At 38.2% G+C, this 19,040-nt stretch overlaps 1 protein-coding gene across 1 annotated transcript in view; it reads left to right on the top strand.

Moving 5' to 3' along the window:
- Positions 1-19,040, top strand: part of LOC147692212 (leucine-rich repeat and fibronectin type III domain-containing protein 1-like protein) — a 2,508,250-nt gene that overhangs the window by 1,313,801 nt on the left and 1,175,409 nt on the right. The window contains exon 6 of the mRNA XM_086938487.1: positions 15,275-15,379. The gene's annotated coding sequence lies outside the window, so the exon portion shown is untranslated. The remainder of the gene's footprint in view (positions 1-15,274; positions 15,380-19,040) is intronic.

A 19,040-nucleotide genomic window follows, 5' to 3' on the forward strand; every position in this document is an offset into this window, starting at 1 on the left:
TTGGCCCGACCCAATTCCCTCAGTTGACTTCCAACCTTAAGGACTACTGACCATGTGTTAGCTCTAGGATACTGCATTACAGACGTATTCTACTTGTGAGAAAGCCACACCAGTGTTACCTCACCATTGAATATTCCCACAAATACCTGGGGTGTTCGAATTGATGGCTTGAGGACTGGAGCAGGTGAGGTTTTAAGGTACAGTTGCATGAGCTTGGTCTAACTGTATGAAAATGTAGCTGAAATATATTTGGAAACACTGTGCAGCTGGAAGCTTGCAGCCTTCAGGAAGGGGACTTGAACATTTCTGTTTAAGCTATCTCAGGGGTCAATTGCATGGCCAGATGCCTACAGATCATTGGTTCTAATTCCAGCTCTGATGACTTCCTACAACTTTTTTGTAGGACAATAAAATGAATACCATAGGATCATCGATTATTGAGACTTAAAGACAATCAATTTCATCACATGTACTATATAATAGGTATCATCAGTCAATATCATGATTGAGGTGGAAATTATTATTATTATTATTATTATTATTATTATTATTATTATTGATATTAATATTATTATTATTAATATTATTATTATTATTATTATTATTATTATTATGATCATCATCATCGCCATCATCATTATTATGGCATTATTTGTGTCTACAGCATCTGAGTATGTAGTTATCTCTCCTCATAAGTGAAACTCCTTCTTTCTAGTCAGTGGTTAATTTATCAAAAAAGATAATAGATGCTGGGGACCAACGATTTTCTTAGAAATCCTTGCACCTTGTTTATATTATTTACATGCTTTCTCCCCCACTAGCCCAGTCTGTAGAATACTGCAGCTATGATGCGCATGAGAATGTTGGGAATCTGTGGGCTGAGGAGTTCAGTTGTCATTGGGTTGAGCACCCTTCAACGGTTTTGAGAATGTAAGGTTTACTGAACACCCAGCTTGCCCAATCTTGATTCCACCTCATGTATCTTTCTTGCAGCACACGTAAATCTCTGTCTCTTTATGTCACTCCTACGTGTTATTTTGCATTCCTGTTTTCGTCCTACTCATTGTTTTCATGTCTTTTTCTTCCTCCTTGTTTCTATCTGTTCTCCCTGTCTATCTCTGGGTCAAATTTAGTGGATGAGAAATAAGGTCAGTTTCCTGAAAATGAGTTTTCAGTGTCTACCATTTGAAACCACAAGTGCAAATAAGCACTGGATGTGTTAGTGGGCCAATTGCCTGCCAGTAACATTGAAGGTCTTGTATTTTAATTCTGACAGTGCTGAGTTATTATTCCTTTTTCAAATAGGGAAACAATGAGTTCCATTCAGCTGGTCACCCTACACATCTATTATTCAAACTCTTACAGACAATTTATTTTATTGTCTACCTATATAATAGTTATCATTAGTGATATGATGAAGATGATTAAGAAGGGATTGGTTATTAGTACATTGGATTGTTGGGAACACTTCTAAAAAAAAAAATGGCTCAGGGTCAGTAATGTATTTGATAGAATTTCTGCCTCACCATTCCAAAGCTTCCTCCATTTTATTTTAGAATATTCTACTTTCAGCAGGTAAATTCTTCTAATAGCATTATAGCCTTTTTCCCTTTGACTACACTGGTTGTTAAAAGCCCTTTCTCTCGTTATGGGTTGTCACGGTTGGCTCACATACTTCACAAGCATTAGAGAGCTGAGCAATGAGTTATACTGCTATGGTGCATTGGAACCTGTCATACCTCTGTAAATCCTTTCTTTAATTTCCTTACATCAATCGAGTTGTGACATCAATAGACACATGCAAATAACAAACTTACATAGCTGTTAAACTGTAATGTTATTACACTTGAGTTGTGAAGTTATCATGCCTGCTGCCTAAGTCAGGGACCAGGTTGAAAGGCAGGTCAAAGAGCATAATTACAGCAAAACAGTAACTCTGGCTTTCCCTTCTTCTGTTCTATTTTCTTTATTAATGAACAGTGTCAGCAGAATGGAGATATTTATATTGAGTTGTGAAGTCATGGTGCCTGCTGCCCAAGTTAGGGGTCAGGGTGAAAGGCAGGTCACAGAACATAATTACAGCAAAACAATAACTCTGTTTTTTCCATCTTCTGTTGTATTTCTTTATTAATGAACAACAGTGCCAGCAGAGTGGCGATATTTATGGCAACATGTTTCATTTTTCCACACTCTCTATTCATATTTCTACATATTCTGAAAGAAGCATTTTTTTAATTGCATTCCCATTAAACGGATTCTTTTTGCAACAAATTATAAAATGCTTTTTAGTGTGTTGATTTTCACACTACAGATTGTGCTTTTTGTCTTCTTGTCTTCAACCATGCTAGCCCTTTAATATGAACGAGCAAGTCAACAAGGATTTAAGAGGTTTGCAGAAATATTGATGGTATGAACATGTATTATAAGGAATAAAATACACTTTCCCCTATCATTAATATTATTAGTAGATGTAGTAACATAATTTTTATTTGTAGTAATATTAGTAGTGGTAGTAGCAGTAGTACTAGTATCACCATCATTAGGTTATCATTTGTGTCAATCATGTTAGTAAATAATACCATCCCTGGTACATCTGAAGGTCTTCCTTTCTAAACTGGGAGCTTAATTTGTAAAAGAAATAGGTACCGCAGTGCAAAGATTGTATTAGAAGCCGGCCAGCAGAGCTGCCCAATGACTGGTTTACTGAATGCAAAGGCTGTGTTGTGTTGATTCCACCTCATGCCTCTTTCTTCCATCACCTTACACTTCCTCTCTGCCTCTCTTGTTTGTTCTTTTACAGCCCTGTATTCGCTCGTTGCCACTTTTTTCTTTTCTCTTCCCCCTCCTGTCGCCCTTTTGCGCCTTGCTCGCTCTTCTTGTGGGTGAAAATCTGATGAAAAACAAATCCTGGTCCCCAAAAATGAGTGCTGGTGCTCACCACCTGCAAACATCAAGCACCTTTTCTCTTCTTCCAAACATGAATAACAAATTCACTGAACTTCTCCCGTTCCTCTGTAATGTGACTCTGTCACTTTAAAGCGAGCCGATTGTCGCTCCACGTGCCAGCATTTTAATGGCTCTGTTAAGCTAAAACTGTGCTACCCTTATAAAATTGTAATGTGCTGCTTTCCCCACGGATCCAACCATATGGCACTTTCCAGCCCTCATCCATTTTCCTCCTTTTACCTCAAATATTAATGGTGGGATGAGCATATTTAATTAAAGCATATGAAGTGTGTTTATCCGACAAATACAATATACTGCCATGCGCGGCAGGGGCACTGAGTCCTCTTGTCTGAGAGGGGGCTGTGAAGGGAGCTGCATGGATATTCTGTTTCTCTTTTACATTAACTTTTGTTCTAGATAAGAGCCTGACCTTTAAAGCTGTTTCTATAGGCCTGGAGTTACAAAGCCCCATACACAAGCATTCATAACAACCATATACCGAGTTGCAATTCCCAAGCAGTAAATGCTTATGATGTAATTACTGTCTTCTTACATTTGCTCATCTAATGAATGTAATTAAACGTACACTTCGACAGTCTGTGGATAAAATAATATGTTTTGGAGCAATTGAAACATAACATGCATTTAACTGTCGATTGCAGGGGTATGCAGCTCCCCAATCTCAATTGGAACAATGTACAAGGTTTTATTTATTGTCACAGATGTGAAGCAATTGGCTTTAACGTTTGAAAGGGTGAAGCTTGTCGATGTGAATACTCCCCTAGTAAGAAGTGTTGTAGTGGGTGTCAAACACTGTAAGCACATTTTACTCTGTTGCCTTTGTTAATAATGTTGTGAACCAACTTTCCTTCTACTTAGATTGTCCACCACGCTTTCTAAAGTAAAACTCAGAGGCATATGTACAAGCTCCTATCGCCACCACTACGTCACTTTTATCAACGTGGTGGTGATAGGGGCTGCATCTTATTTACAAGGCAGCGTTAAGCAACTTAACATGGTTTAACGTTGTCTTGTAAATAAGGCCCCTTTTCACGCTATGGTTAGCGTTCAAGGGGTGGGCAGTGGGTGTTGCGGTGGGCGCAACACCAATTGCTTTTGGCACTGCCTCCTATGTACAAGGGTAGCATACATGGGAGGCAGCGCCAAAATTACGATCAGGTAAAAGAGTTCAACATACTAATTAACCACAATGGTGGTTGCTCTCAATGCACTTAAATCCACGCATAAATGATTGCGCAATATATTATTATGACACTACTTTAGACATTCAGATGTTCTTTTTTAACGGTAATTATTCTTACACCAACAGCAAGATATGACGGCCTCAGTATGGGTACAAGTTTTTCATGTTTTTATTTTTAAAATCCCTGAAATGCTTGTAAGCATAACATTGATGTGGAAGGCACTGATGTAAAGTGTTGGAAACGGTTGGAGGACTTATCAGTCCCCATTACTATATCTCAAAACTAGAGGTAGGTCAAATGGATTAAATAATAAAGGTTACCAACCATATATATGATAACAATTATAGATTGACTTATTATGGGAATATAACCCATGCGGTTGTTTTCCAGTATTTTAACCAGTGTGGGATATTCTGCACTTTTGCCTCATGAAGAGCCTTGACCATAATTGAAGTGGATTGCCTAACACTTTGAAGAAATATTACAACATAGTATTGATGGTGGGTGTTGCTTTATGAGAGATCTCTGCAATATCGGAGCAAGAACTACTGGTGATGTCTCCCCTAGTTCTTCAATCAAATGGTTTTCTGCTTTTTCCCACAGTGTTGTGGTGGGAGAACATGTTATACAGATTAGAATGATATACAACTGATATACCCCTAATCAGCAGGCACACTTTTTTTTCATAAGGTACGATTTATCTTTCCATTCGGGATTCAGTATGAGGGAGTTTTAATTAGCAGGAATCCCATGTATTCCTTCTATATTATTGGAAGGTACACTATAATACTGAGTAATATATAAAGGAATAATATCAGTATTCCCTGAATGTCATACCAGGGGAAGATTCTTAAAAAATATGTAAATGATGGGTGAGAGGATGAAGTAACCCCCTCCTAGTCCTGCTTGTGGTGTATCCTTTATGTTATATAAGCAGGATCCTGAGGTGTGAATGGACAGAAAATGGAAAGTTGGTTTGATTGGATAAGAGGTGTTGTTATTCTTCACCACTGGAACGGACCCCTTAAACAATTATAAATTAATTTGATTATTTTTGTTTTATGTATAAGAAATGTTTAGGGACTTTTAGAAACACCGGGTCTACCAATATGAGAATAGCAAGAGAATAATGTTAATAATACTTTTGTGTAATATAACAGAGTTGCATATATTTTGTTTTTATACAGGTGTATACTACATTACCTTATTTTCGAGAGAGTGATAAAAATTGTTATTCCTGAAGAAGGAGGCTTATCAATATTTTGTCCATCAACACGCATCAACGCTTCTCCCTTTCTTGTTAAATTCAAGGAATTGTGGAGTCTAAACAAAACAGAATTTACAGACTCAGACATTATGGATTCAATCGAATTAACATATTTATGATGATAGATGTTTGTCACTCTGCTTGTCTCTCGTTTTAATAGCTAGTGGATTGTTTTTTTAGTCAATTGGGTATTAAGTATTGGATGATTTTTAACCTTTGAATATTATTGTGGTTATGAATTGTGTTTTATAGGATTATAATTAATGTTTAATGAATGTGCATTGATATACATAGACATTTATTTTTAATTGTTTGTTTTGGGTCCTGTTTTAATATGTTGTTGTTGAGACATCAACATCAGCATAACCTCCAGTTTAGCCAGGAGCCAGTGGGGCAGGGCACATTATGTCAAGGGCACAGGGTAGTGGGTGTAGGGGTCTTGTGAGGGAATTTGTGGGCCAGCATAGTGAGGCCACTGGGTTTACTGTTACCTAGGTCACCATCAACCAAGTCTTGGGATCCCTCCATCAGGCCCAAGACATGATGGACCAGGTTGTTACAAAGTTATGGGAGATGAAGCAGTTGCAGAGGGAGCACAATGTACAGATGTAGAATCTGAACTCCAATTTGGGCTCACTGACCGGGATACTGCATGACATTTACACCCATAGGTGCAGGGCTTTTCCAGCACCAGCTTTCCCTTCCTGTGGTCAGCAACATGTGGACCAACCACATATTTCTCAGCCACAGCAAGGGAAGCCCTGCCCCAAGAGGCAAGACCTGCACACAACTCAGTCCCAGCAACTGAGGATCCGCCGGCCCCCACTGGAGCACACAATCATCCGAACCACCCGGAGAGGATGACAAAACTGCCCCATGAAGAGACATAGACCCTAATGTCCTCCAGTGTGTGACTACCATTCCCTCCATGGACTATTTTCTGGACACATTTACCTCTCTGATGCCAGTTGTCTCTTGACCATTGGACTTCAAACTATTTTGCCTCTTCAATAATGGTTTCATTCACCATGACTGACATTTTCATTTTTTTTGTTTGCTTATTGGTTTTCATCCTGTTTTAGTTTATTTGAATATGTTTAATAAAAGCAAAACTAACAAAGTCAAAGACTGGTGTTGTAGTTCTTTTCTGTATTTATACATTTTTTCCCTTCCATCATACATTTTAAAAAGCAAGCAATAACATTATTATTTATTTATAAATGAATTGCAAGTAGGTAATGTTTATCATAATTTTCTACCCTAACAACAAAATATAAATGCCAAAACACTCATCAAATAGTGTTTTATTACATTTGAAAAAGATTGGTCTGTCAAATTTTTCTTAAACATAACAAACCATACATAACACAACTACTCAGCTCCATTTTCTCATTTCCAGTTCCACACCTTGCCACCATGGAAAAAGTGACTACAATCAAAACAATTAGATTCAATAGGTAAAATATTATTTAATTATGTCATCAGATGGTGTCAGATCTTCTGCAACAGGATCATTTCAATACACTGTTGCAGTATGTGGGGGAATGACACAACCACCTTTAAGTGGTGTGCTACAAGAAGTTGTTTCCACACTGATGAGACACATCAACAGATTCAGACACTTAACACAAAATTAGCATATTGCCAATGTGAAAGGAGATTAGTGCTTTGGGTCGACTACCAAGTGTAGTTAGACAATTCAAGCAGCACATATTGGGTTGGTGCCAACATTCAATAGAAAATGCCTCTAATTCAATTTAAAAAACTTCCTTTCAGTCATTGTGCAAGTTGTTGAAGGACAAGATATGTGCACTCAAAGTGTGTGTGTATCTTCTACCGGATCAACCCATGTTTACTTTGTACTTTGTAACTGCAGCATATAACTGCAAATGTCACAATTTTGAAATGTCCAAATGAAGATGGCACAGTGAAGGGTCGGAAAACAGATCTAAACAAAAAGGTCTATTAAATTACATTGCGAAATAGACACCTTACAAATGAATATATTTGAAGAAACATTTTTAAGAACATTAGAAGATGAACGATGCAAATGAACATAGTAGTCACTGTGTCAAAACTTTGATAAACAAATATCTTGGCCCTGGATGTCACTTCACTTTGCCTTTCTAAAAAATGTCCAGCACAGACTTCTATCCTCATTATGTTAAATGCTGGTTTAACATTTCATTTAGTAAAATGTAATTGTGTGCTTACACTCACATGAAGGCGTTGTCAATGACATCTTGACATATGTCAATTTCTTCCTCTTCACCACTATCATGTTCATTTGGCATTTCAACATCCTCACCCAGTGGCTCTTCATGATCTTCCTCTTCTATAATGTATGAGATGTTCTGTCATGTTGTGTAACATGCAGCATGCCAAAGTGTTTTGCACACCTATTCAGATGAGTAGATGAGAACTCTTCAAATCTGGCCTGGATATTGAAATCTGGCTTTAGGAACCCAAAAGCCTGCTCCACTGGCCTCTGTATTCTACTGTAGGCCTCATTGAAGCTGAATTCCCGTAACGTTTTTGGGTTCCTCAGCAGTCCTAACAATCATGGTTGGTTGGGATAAGCTGGGTCTCCTATATGAGATGAAAAAAAGAGAGCCAACATTTTTTACACTATTAGAGATCATTACACTTTACATTAATCAAACAATGCAATGATAGATAGTACTTACCACCAAGCCTGATCCTCACAAGTCCAAGTTGTGACATTTGCAGGGGTATGCAGTTGTTCCGTAGTTTAATGGTTTAATCCAGGAAAATGCACAAAAGCTTGTGATGTAACAATCTGGACAACTTGTACATTGATTGAATGGAAGTTCTTTCAATTGCAGTACATTTGTTTTCTGACGTGTGATGGCACTAAGGCATTATGCTTACCATCAATTGAACCAACCACTTGTGGTAGGTGGCTCAAGGAAAGAAAATTCTCCCTTCATATTGGCAACATACTGGTTTGTGAGTGCCACATGTGTGCTGCACAAGGCATCACACATGGAAAAAGCAAAAACAAAAACAATAATGCATTTCTCCTCGTTTCGCCACCCTAAGTCCAAGTTTTACCTGGTCTTAAGTTTGGCACTGCCTCGTATGTATGCTGCCCTTGTACATGGGGGCAGCGTCAAAATCAATGGGTGTTGCGGTGGAACGCCCACCGCAACACCCACTGCCCACCACTTTCACGCTAACCATAGCTTGAAAGGGAGCCTTATTAACAAGGCAGTATTAAGCCACATTCGCTTAACTCTGCCTTGTAAATAAGGCTAAGCCCCTATCACCACCACAACGTCGACAAATGTGACATTGTGGTGGCGATAGTGGCTTGTACCTATGCACAAGGATTTATCATGATAATGGATACTAGTGCCAACAAATAGATGTTTTAATTATTTTTTAAAGTGTTAATATAGGTATGTTTATTTCAACTTGATAAGTGATATGAATAAACACATATGCATTGCACAAAATAATGTGACAATTGAAATTTGATAACATTCTGAAATTGAACTAGAAAAGGGGAAATATTACATGAATTAATATGTTAACTAATTCAAGTTTGAGACTGACATTGATTTTTGCCATCGAGATCTAAATCATGCCCTCTGTCTCAGATTGGTTAGGATGTTTTGCTGGCATAAAACCTGATACATCTTAGTGATTTTATGAGGCCCCGGATAGATTACATTTGTGATCCCCTGCTCCTATCAACTTTGAATTTTATAGCCCATTTTCATATACATTAATATTCTAGGAAAGTTATCAAGCAAATACTGAAAAAAATCGTACCTCATAACACTTAAGATGGCACTGGGTACAGAGTGACCGATTATGGGTTAAAAGTACATATTAGAGAGTGGGTCTTTAGTTGGCAGAGATTTGCACCCTGTTTAAGTGGGTACCACAATCCTAGTCAGGATGCGCTAGACACAGACTTTAAATTAACCTGTTCTCACCCCTTGGTAGCATGGCACAGAGCATGCAGCCTTAACTTAAGAGGCAATGTTTAAAGTACTTATGCAACACACACACACACAGTAACCAAATAGAAACAGCACAAAATGACTCTACACAGTTTAAAAAAATAGAGAACATTCATCAGAGCAAAAACAAGATCAAAATGACAAAAATCCAATCAGTAGAATTCGAGACATGGATTTTTAAAGAAAAATGTAAAAACAGTGCTTAGAAATCAATATCCCTAAAAGGTTATTTGAGGTGGATCACTGACAGAATTTCGACCTCAGAAATATCGACCTACAAGAATATCGAGTCAACAATATCGAGTGCAAAAATATCGACATCCTATCTACAACATGGTAAGGAAAAAAATATCGAAAAAATAATATCGATGTAAAAAATATCGATGTTAAAAATATCGTTTTTTTTAATATATATAAATGTAAAAGTAAGTATATAACACTAATAAATAAAATATACATATTTAAAAGTATCTAATAATGTTTAAAATTAATAAATAATACATATATATTAATAATACATTAATTAAATATCTACAGTAAAGATATAATATATATGTACTGAACAATAAGTATTAATAATTAATTTACTAATTTATAAATTAATGAAATATATTCTAATTTACTAATACATTTACAAACATAAAACAATAACATAAATAAAATGTAAGTAATATAAAAAATAAAATAAACATGTGATATTTTAACAATTAATTATATAAAACGTTGGATAGCGTAAGGGTAAAAATTACTATTCCTACTGTAGAGAGTGGAACAGTAGGGAAAGCGTTTGATAGCGTAGGGATAAAATTACTATTCCCACTCCAGAGAGTGCAACAGTCGAGAAAACTGACCCTGAACCCAAAAAACACCCCTTTACCCACGAACTGAAAACTGACCCTGAACACTAAAAATACCCCTTTACCCAAAAACTGAAAACCGAGCCTAAACCCTAAAAATACCCCTTTACCCAACAACTGAATACTGACCCTGAACCCTACAAATACCCCTTTACCCAAAAACTGAAAACTGACCCTGAACCCTAAAAATACCCCTTTACCCAAGAACTGAAAACTGACCCTGAACCCTAAAAATACCCCTTTACCCAAAAACTGAAAACTGACCCTGTACACTAAAAATACCCCTTTACCCAAAAACCCAAAAATGACCCTGAACCCTAAAAATACTCCTTAACCCAAAGTTAAATAATATTATTTAATTAGCAATTAATAATTAATTAACAATAACAATAAAGTAAATATATTAGCACATAAGCTGTAATTAATATAATTTAATAATTAATATCATTTTCCCCAAATAATTAATTAACAGTAACTAAAAATTATATATATAAATAAATTACTCTAATTAATGTAATTAACTAATTAATATTATTTAATTACCAATTAATTACTAATTTAAAATATGTTCAAAATTATATTAATTAATTAACTAATTAATATTAATTATTTGCCAATTAATTAGTTATAAATATTTTAAAACATATATTAATTAATTAATTAATATTAAATTACTCCCCACCCTATTCCCCTATAAACCCACATCCCGCTACAGAAAATATATATCAATTAATCAATTAATTATTTCCCAATTAATCAATATTAATTAGCAAATAATTATAATTAATTAATACTACTAATTATTAATCAACTTACCATAATTGAATTACTTCCCACCCTATTCCCCTATAAACCCACAACCCGCTCCGGTACTAAAACATCAAATTTCCTTATAAGTTTATATATTATTATAGAAAATGTATACACATATAATAGTAATTATTTTAAATACTTAAATTAAACATATAACACATACATAATAAAAAACTATAAAATAATACAAATATCGATATTAGTGTCATCGAAATTATTAACATCGATATATATGCTATCGATATTACTAACTTCGATATTACTTACATCGATATTAAGTATATCGATATTACTTACCTTGGGTCGATATTCTGTCCTACGATATTCTTGCCTTCGATATTATGCTCCTTCGATATTTCAGACTCGATATTATGGTAGGTCGATATTTCCAACTCAATATTTTGACTGTCTACCATTTGGGGTAGCGAAATACAGGGGCACATCCAGAATTCAGGCCGACTGCAATGGAGGGCAGGCCGGCTATGAGACTCAAGCAGGTTCCGCTGAAAAAATATGTTGGATGGAGCAGAGCGTTGACGACGAGGGCACAATGCGTCGATCTTTTCCATGTAGTCGAGTCACTGCGCTGTCGTCAAGCTCTGTTGAGATGAAGTCAATGCATCATTGTTGAACTGTGCAAAGCTTCGTTGTCAGGCTGTATAACGGCGTCAACAAACAGCCTCTGCGTAGGTGTTAAAGGGCAATGCATCGGTTCTAACTGACACAGTTGTGACGATGCGAAGGTTTTGTATCAAAACAGATGCAGAACTCACTTCTGAGACTCAGGACTGGAGGGGACACCTCAGGCAAGAGTAGGACTCACTGTTGGCAAAGTCCAGCAGCACCTTTAACATCCCTGAGACTGTAGAAAACAGGAGGCAAGCCAGCTAGCCCTATGATTTACTCTGGTTTCAAATGAGATGGGTCCAGTCCCTGTCATCAGCAGGGCAAAGATCAGAAGGCAGCAGGGCATCTCAGCAAAACAGAGAAACAGTTAGTCAGTCAAGGCAAAGTGGCAATCCCTACAGCACAGCAGTCTTTACTCCAACACAGTTCTTCCCATGTCTAGTAGAGTTTTGATTTGGTTGGGTTAGAGTTCCAGTACTTACAACAAAATGTGCCTTTGAAGTGGGTTGTGACTTTAAAGCAGCCCCTTCAAGTGCACAGGTCCCTTTTCATCCCAACCATCTCTGCTTGGCTATCTGTGGTGGGGTAATCAGTCCTTTGTGTGATTACAGGACACAGCCTATTCAGATGTAAGTGTGAGCTCCCTCTTCTAATTCCTGCCCAGGAAGGCTTATCAGAATACAGATGAATGCAGAATAATCCTGTGTCACACCCACCTGTCTTCTGTTTTTGGGTGTCTAGAAGGAATGTAGCTGTCACCCAGTCCCGACGTGTATTGGAGACAGGCTGCAGACACACAGAGCAAAGTTAAGAACAAAGAAATATCCACTTTCTAAAATTGGCATTTCTAAAACAGTAATGTCGGATCCAACTTTACCACGAAAGATGGTTTATCCTTCAAAGGTTATGTAATATGATTTTGCTGCTCCTTTCTAATCAGGAATTAAAGCTTAAAAGTGTTTTAAGGAATTCTCAATGCTAGCCTATGAGAGGAACAGGCCTCACAGTAGTGAAAAACAAATGTAGCTGTTTGTCTCTACAAGGACACATAAAATTAAAAGTACATGTCCAGTACCCTGCCCTTAGGGCTACCTAGGGCCTACCTTAGGGGTGGCCTGTGTGTAATAAAAGAGGTGTTTAAGGCTTGGCATTTGGTTTTAATTGTTAGGTCAAAGTGACAATAAACTGCACACACAGGCCCAGCAATGACAGAACTGACACAGGTTTGAAAGGCTACTTGTGTGGGTAGCACAACGAGTGCTGGAGGCCCACTAGTAGCATTTAGTTTACAGGCCCTGGGTATATGGTATATCAACGTACAAGGGACTTACAAGTAAACTAATTTGCCCATGTCTTAAAATGTCTCTGTGCAAAGCTGCACAAAGTCTTGCAAAGATATTTACTTTTCAGCACAAAAAGTATTTTGCACTGGTAATGTGCCTGTTTCTATACGCAAATAACACTTTTTCCTGTTTCTCAGCACTTTGTATCAAGGGGGCTATATTCAGGTGTATCTTGGCAGGTCTGTGCACACACTCATAGTTGTTGACACAAAGCCAAATATACTAAGATAGGCTGACCGGGCATTGTGTCAGCAAATGACACCTCCTTGAAGCAAGCGTTAAAAGGGGTAAATACTTTGATTTCTCCAGACAACCTGCTCATTGCGTGTGTGCTACAGTGCACCGCAAATATTAAATGTGTGGGTTAGTTCAGATGTTGTGTAGGCATAGGAATTTGTACTAGAAAGATGTCCATCCAGTACGACCCCTATACTAGACAGTGCACACTCATCTCTAAATTCACCTTGGTGCAAAGCTGTGCAAGTTAGCCTTTTTAGTGCACCAGTACAGGAAATGACAAATGTTGTAGGGTGTTCCAAGTTACACTTTTTAATTCTGTATTGCTCTCTCCCTTGTGTGGTACATTTCCCACCTCACCCACCTAACTTTACTTTTATTTTCAACGCTGCCACTCCCAGTTGTTTTCTGTCTCCTACTCCTCTGTTGCTCCCACTACCCTAACGAGCATTTGCATATTTTTTTGTTTTATGTTGCATTGTTTGGAGGTTCATCAGCTACAATTTGGTGCTGGGCGCTTCACTACAAGAAAAGCGCTGTTAAATACTTACCATTACATTTTTGTTTAACTTAACAATATAAGTGGTGTCTACCATCTGTGAGCGGGCTATGAAAAAAAGAAAATGGCACTTGTGTCATTCTTAGGCACACCCATGCATAGTGACTCATAGACACACATACATCACAATGCAATCTTTCAGATTGATGTGACTGGCAACAGCGCTTGCATCATCACAACCTTTGTTTTCTTTTATTCCAGCTATTTGTTGATGCTGTTCAGCATCTGAATCAAAGTATTGACAGAGCTAATAGGTCTCTAAGGAGAGAGCTATTGGATGGTAATAAATATGGCTATGCACTGCTTTTTCCCCCTTGCTTAGCCCAAGTTTTTGCGCCAAAAAAATAATACATTCGGGCCTTTGTGTCCATAATCAAGGCATCTGGCACCTATCAAGTGGTTTTATATTAATGCAAGCCTCATCTAATGGGTCAAAGCATCAACTGGGTTGCATTGTGGCAAAGTAAATGTTGGGCGCTCAAACTTCCTCAAATTATCTCTACATATCAGGTTGCAGTAAAGGGAAGAGTTTGACCACATGTGATATTCAATAGCAACACCAATATCTCTTCCAAACTGACAATACTGCTAATTGAACATCTGCTTTAACTGTTTAAACCCATGGTTTAGATAACTGCCTAAAGTCCATTCCTTTTATTTGTAAAACTAAATGGTAAAGCTGATGGTAATAATTTAGTGTGTTGAGCTAAAATGTCTTAAATATTAACTGTGCTATATATTACTTGTAGTCTAAAATTTGAATAGCCTTTATCTTGATTTCCTATGGCTGTAGCTTGTTTAGTTCATCACTAACCATGAGATTTTACCAACTACTTTTCATTTAGTGTACAAAACATGGCAGAGTGTTTAAAATCATCAAAAAGTCAAGCCTTGAATGATGTTTCCTCACTTGAACCCATTATTCAGGACCCAGAGATACAATTGTTCAATAATATAGCCCGCTTCGGAGGAACTTTCCACTCAGAAGTATGGGCTAGTTTGATGGTTCTAGACAGGAAGACTCATTAGTACATGAAGCACCCATCTCTTTCTGGTCAAAGAATCAGTCTGCATGGCAAGCTCTACTAATGCTCCACTGATAATTCAAAGAGGTCCAAAAAACTCCACTTCATCGCCATGATAGAGCTGTCAGGTCATTCTTGATTCACTCACTTCGAGTAAAATCTATAGCGGATGAGGAAGCAGGGAAAAAACAAAGAAAAACACCTGTTCATCTGATCATAATCTCCTCATACTTGGAATAGGGTTTTGAGCACCGTATAACAATGTTTGGTCTTTCACGCCTTGTGAAAATTTGAAACTCAGTGGTACCCTACAAGTTGAAAATGTCTCGGTCACACTGTTGTTGATGACATACTGATGGTGTTTTGAAAGATCCACTTACAGCTTCTTTTGCTTTTTTCTCAGCTGGTAGGTGGATTCTGTTAACTGAAGGCCCCAGGTCAGGAGCCAGAACCTGTTCACTTGGATCATCTTCGAGAAGATCAGGGTCCTCATTCGTCCTTTGTTGTGGTAAGAGATGGTGCCCACCTTGTCTGAATGAGGCATGAATTTCGTATTATCGATGAAAGAAATGTTTTGAGGTCCAGATGTACTATAATTTGCTCCTGTATGTTGATAGGGTAGGGTTTCTTCAACCAAGTACATTGGATCTTTAGGTTGTCTATGTGAGATCCCCATTGTCAAATGATAGCAGCCAACAACATCTATGGGCGAGAAATTTCCTTTTGGAACGACTGTCACAGCACCTCCGGAATATACATTGGATGATATTTTGCTGATATTTCACCTTCCATATTTACAAATAGTCGACAAACACATGCATCCTTACTACTGCATTACTATTCACCTTATCACATCCTACTATGTGACCTCCCCATTATCTGCATCCTCCGAGGTCTCTAGTATATCATGTCAGTAACAACTTTTCCAGGTTTTTATTAATATATATGTAAGTGCTGTATACAGTTTTGTATTGTTCTCTTGGTGGCTCACACAACTGACAAGTTTTTTTAACCACATGCTATCCTGTATTCACCTTCATCCTTAATGAACCATACATGGATGGTTATTAAAAACCAATTTAGGGATACTCCTGACCAGTTAATATGCTGTCCCATTAGCCAGTATGGAGGCCAGACATTTCAGAGTAACATCCCTGACTCTAAACATTGGTAAATTCATCTGCCACCCCCAAAGGCTAACTGCGCAGATTGTTATTTTCCAACTGTGAGCGGCTCTTTCCTATAGTAACTTCAGCTCCAAGGACAACCACCAAATAGAGGATGTAAACACATGCAGATAATTGTTTTCTTCAAATTCCTGACAGTGCTCCACAAACTGTCTATGGACTATTACCAAGACAAGGACAATGCAGTGTGCACTACATACTCTGATTCCTGCTGAGATCTATATTATCTCACGGCCTCTCAATTCATTGGTATCATGAGATTTGGCATGGTTTAGAACATTATTACGACTACTCAGTGGAACAATCTTCTCATAGTGATCCAATTCATAACATCTAAGTAACACAATGTCCTTGGAAAGGTGCCCCACATCCACCACCACCATTTGGGTTAATGACCTCAACATCTTGGCATACACATGGTTTTGTGACTTTCCAGCAAACAACCCATTAAAATATTTGTTAATTTACTCTTCACTCATACACCACAAGACTTCTGTCATGACCTCAGTGTCACATTGTATCCATATTGTTCTTAGTTAAAGATGCTCACTTGGAATCTATGCCCACAGATTTACTAATGTCTAGCTTAAGGTAGCAAAGCAACCAAAGTTGCTGCAAGCTCCGTTTTTTCCACGAGGGCAGGGGAGCATCGCCCGCCCTCTGCGAGCCGCACTTGAAAAAATAAAGTGGCAATGAAATTATTTCAATGCCATTTTATTTTTTTCCTGATGTGCGCGCCGCAATGTATCCGAGTCAGAAGACATGCAGGCGTGTCCTCTGCTGCTGATTGGCAGCATGCAGGACAGGAGCAGCAGCTGGCTGGATGCTCCAAAGTGCGCATGTCAGTTTGGCCAGCTGTCTTGTGATGGCCAGTCTGGCACGCTTATTTTGAAGCTCTCCATGCCGAGCTGTCTTAGACAACTGAGTGAAGAGCAAGCACAGGCTTCCAGGGCCTGAAGGAACGTCTAACCAACCCGCTCATCTTATCCTGGTGCTTCTCTCATGCTAGTTACCATCATGAGAGTAGCACCTGGATTGTTAGGGGCGCTGCACAGCAAACTGCCATTTCAGAACACTGAGGTGGCAGTGCTGCAGTGGGTGAGTACCTTTTATTTTAATTGTATTTATTCTAAATGGTAGTGGAGCTTTGGTTTGGGGTTGTGGAGGGAACGGTTGTTTTTTATGGACTTTTGGAGGGAGGGGGTATTGTATTTGGACTTTTGGAGGGAGGGGGTGTTTTATTAAGGGCTTTTGGAGGGAGGGGTTATTTTACTTAGTTATTTTGAAACGGGTCGGTCACTTTGCTTGTCTCACCACTTTCTAAGTTTACCAGCCGCCCCTACTTTCTGCATTGTATTCGGGACAGGGCATTGCAGAGCCATATCTACTAAGATATGGTGCTACTGCTCTCTCCAATGCTAGCGCACAATTCAACTACCTAGAGCCTTGCACACACCTACGCACATAGCAGGAGTTTTGTGCTTGGTGTCTAGCAGTGCGTTTGTACTGAAAGGTTACCTTTCCAATGTAAAATACCATGCCTCGACAAAGTTTAAAATTGTTAACAACTGTGGTTTTGTACTTGTACAGTCAAAAGCAAATGCAATGTTTGAAAAGTTAGCAGAAATTAAAAGATTTCTCTAACTTAATGCCTGCTTCGAGGAGGTGTTATTTTTGCACAAATCCCTGTCTATCATGGTTAGTAGATGGACTTTGCGTCAAAAACCATTATTTGTAGCATGGAAATGCCCATGTACCACCCATGTTATGTTCCTCAAAGCAAAAAAGTGTGAAGTAGTTCAAAGCACTATTTGCATTGCTGTACAGGTTACCGGTTCAGCATAAATACAATTTTGCACTGGGAAAGTAAATATTTTATCAATACATTGAACTGGTTTGCATCAATTTTTGTCACTTTTCATTTACACAAAGTATTGATAAATTTACCCCATGTATGTAAATTGTACTTTTTCCAAAAGTAAAATACTACTAAGATATCCCATTACACAGAAGCATGGACCTCTGTCTTTTGCATCTTGTAGTGATTTTTAGCCCAAATGACAACTACCTCCTGTTTAAGAAACAAAGGACATGTGAATCTGTAACCGAAGTAAAGATTGGATGACCTTTGCACAACATCCTACAAAAAGGTTGTGCGTGGCCCTTCAGAGGTTAAAAATGTCCGTTTTGTAGATGGTCCGTCACTCAGTAAGGCATGGAATAACATACCCTTGTCACAGAAATGAAATACTCCGTGATTTGACCCTATTAGTACGTTTCTAAACACAGTATCAAAAGAATCTAGATTTAATTCACAGGAGCCTAAATTAAACCGAAAGAAGTTTGTAGGCCAGGGCAGAGAACATGCCATGAGCAAGTGCAAAATGGCTTCTTCCTGCTGCCATGGAGATAAGCAGCTGTTGATAGGAATGAGATGAGAAATGGCGCTGCCGTGATAACGTCTTATCATGCGCGGAGATAGACTGCTTCGCTGAATGCTGAGCATGGCCTTCTACTTCTCCATCTTCTGTACAATGCAAGCCATTAAGACTGCAGTAGAAAAATAAAGTGCTCTCGCAAGTGTACTGTATTTTTTTCCCAAACAGTTTCTCAACCTCTCCAAATCCTTCAGCGAAACAAGCACTGGCAAAGCTGTTAGGTCTGGGCTTTGCAGTCAAACTTTTGGTTTTGTCAATGCTTGTTTTTGCTATGTCATGGTTTTTGTGAAACGTTATCATTGGGGGAGCTGCCAGGCCCTCCCTAATATATAAATTAAAACAGCGGGTAAGACCAAAAATACATTTTGGGTCTAAGAAAAACCACACATTGCCACAGTGGTTCCTGACATTGAATGGAACTACTTAGAATGGGGATGTGTTCCATGTAAAAGAGCATAGGACCTTGACTCACAGCGAAGTAGACCTATAGTTAAAGCAGGCTGACACACTGTGCCATGCAGTCTGCTGTAGTGGATGGATGAAA

This window comes from Lissotriton vulgaris, chromosome 9 (assembly GCF_964263255.1).
Source record: "Lissotriton vulgaris chromosome 9, aLisVul1.2, whole genome shotgun sequence".
Classification (NCBI taxonomy): domain Eukaryota; kingdom Metazoa; phylum Chordata; class Amphibia; order Caudata; family Salamandridae; genus Lissotriton; species Lissotriton vulgaris.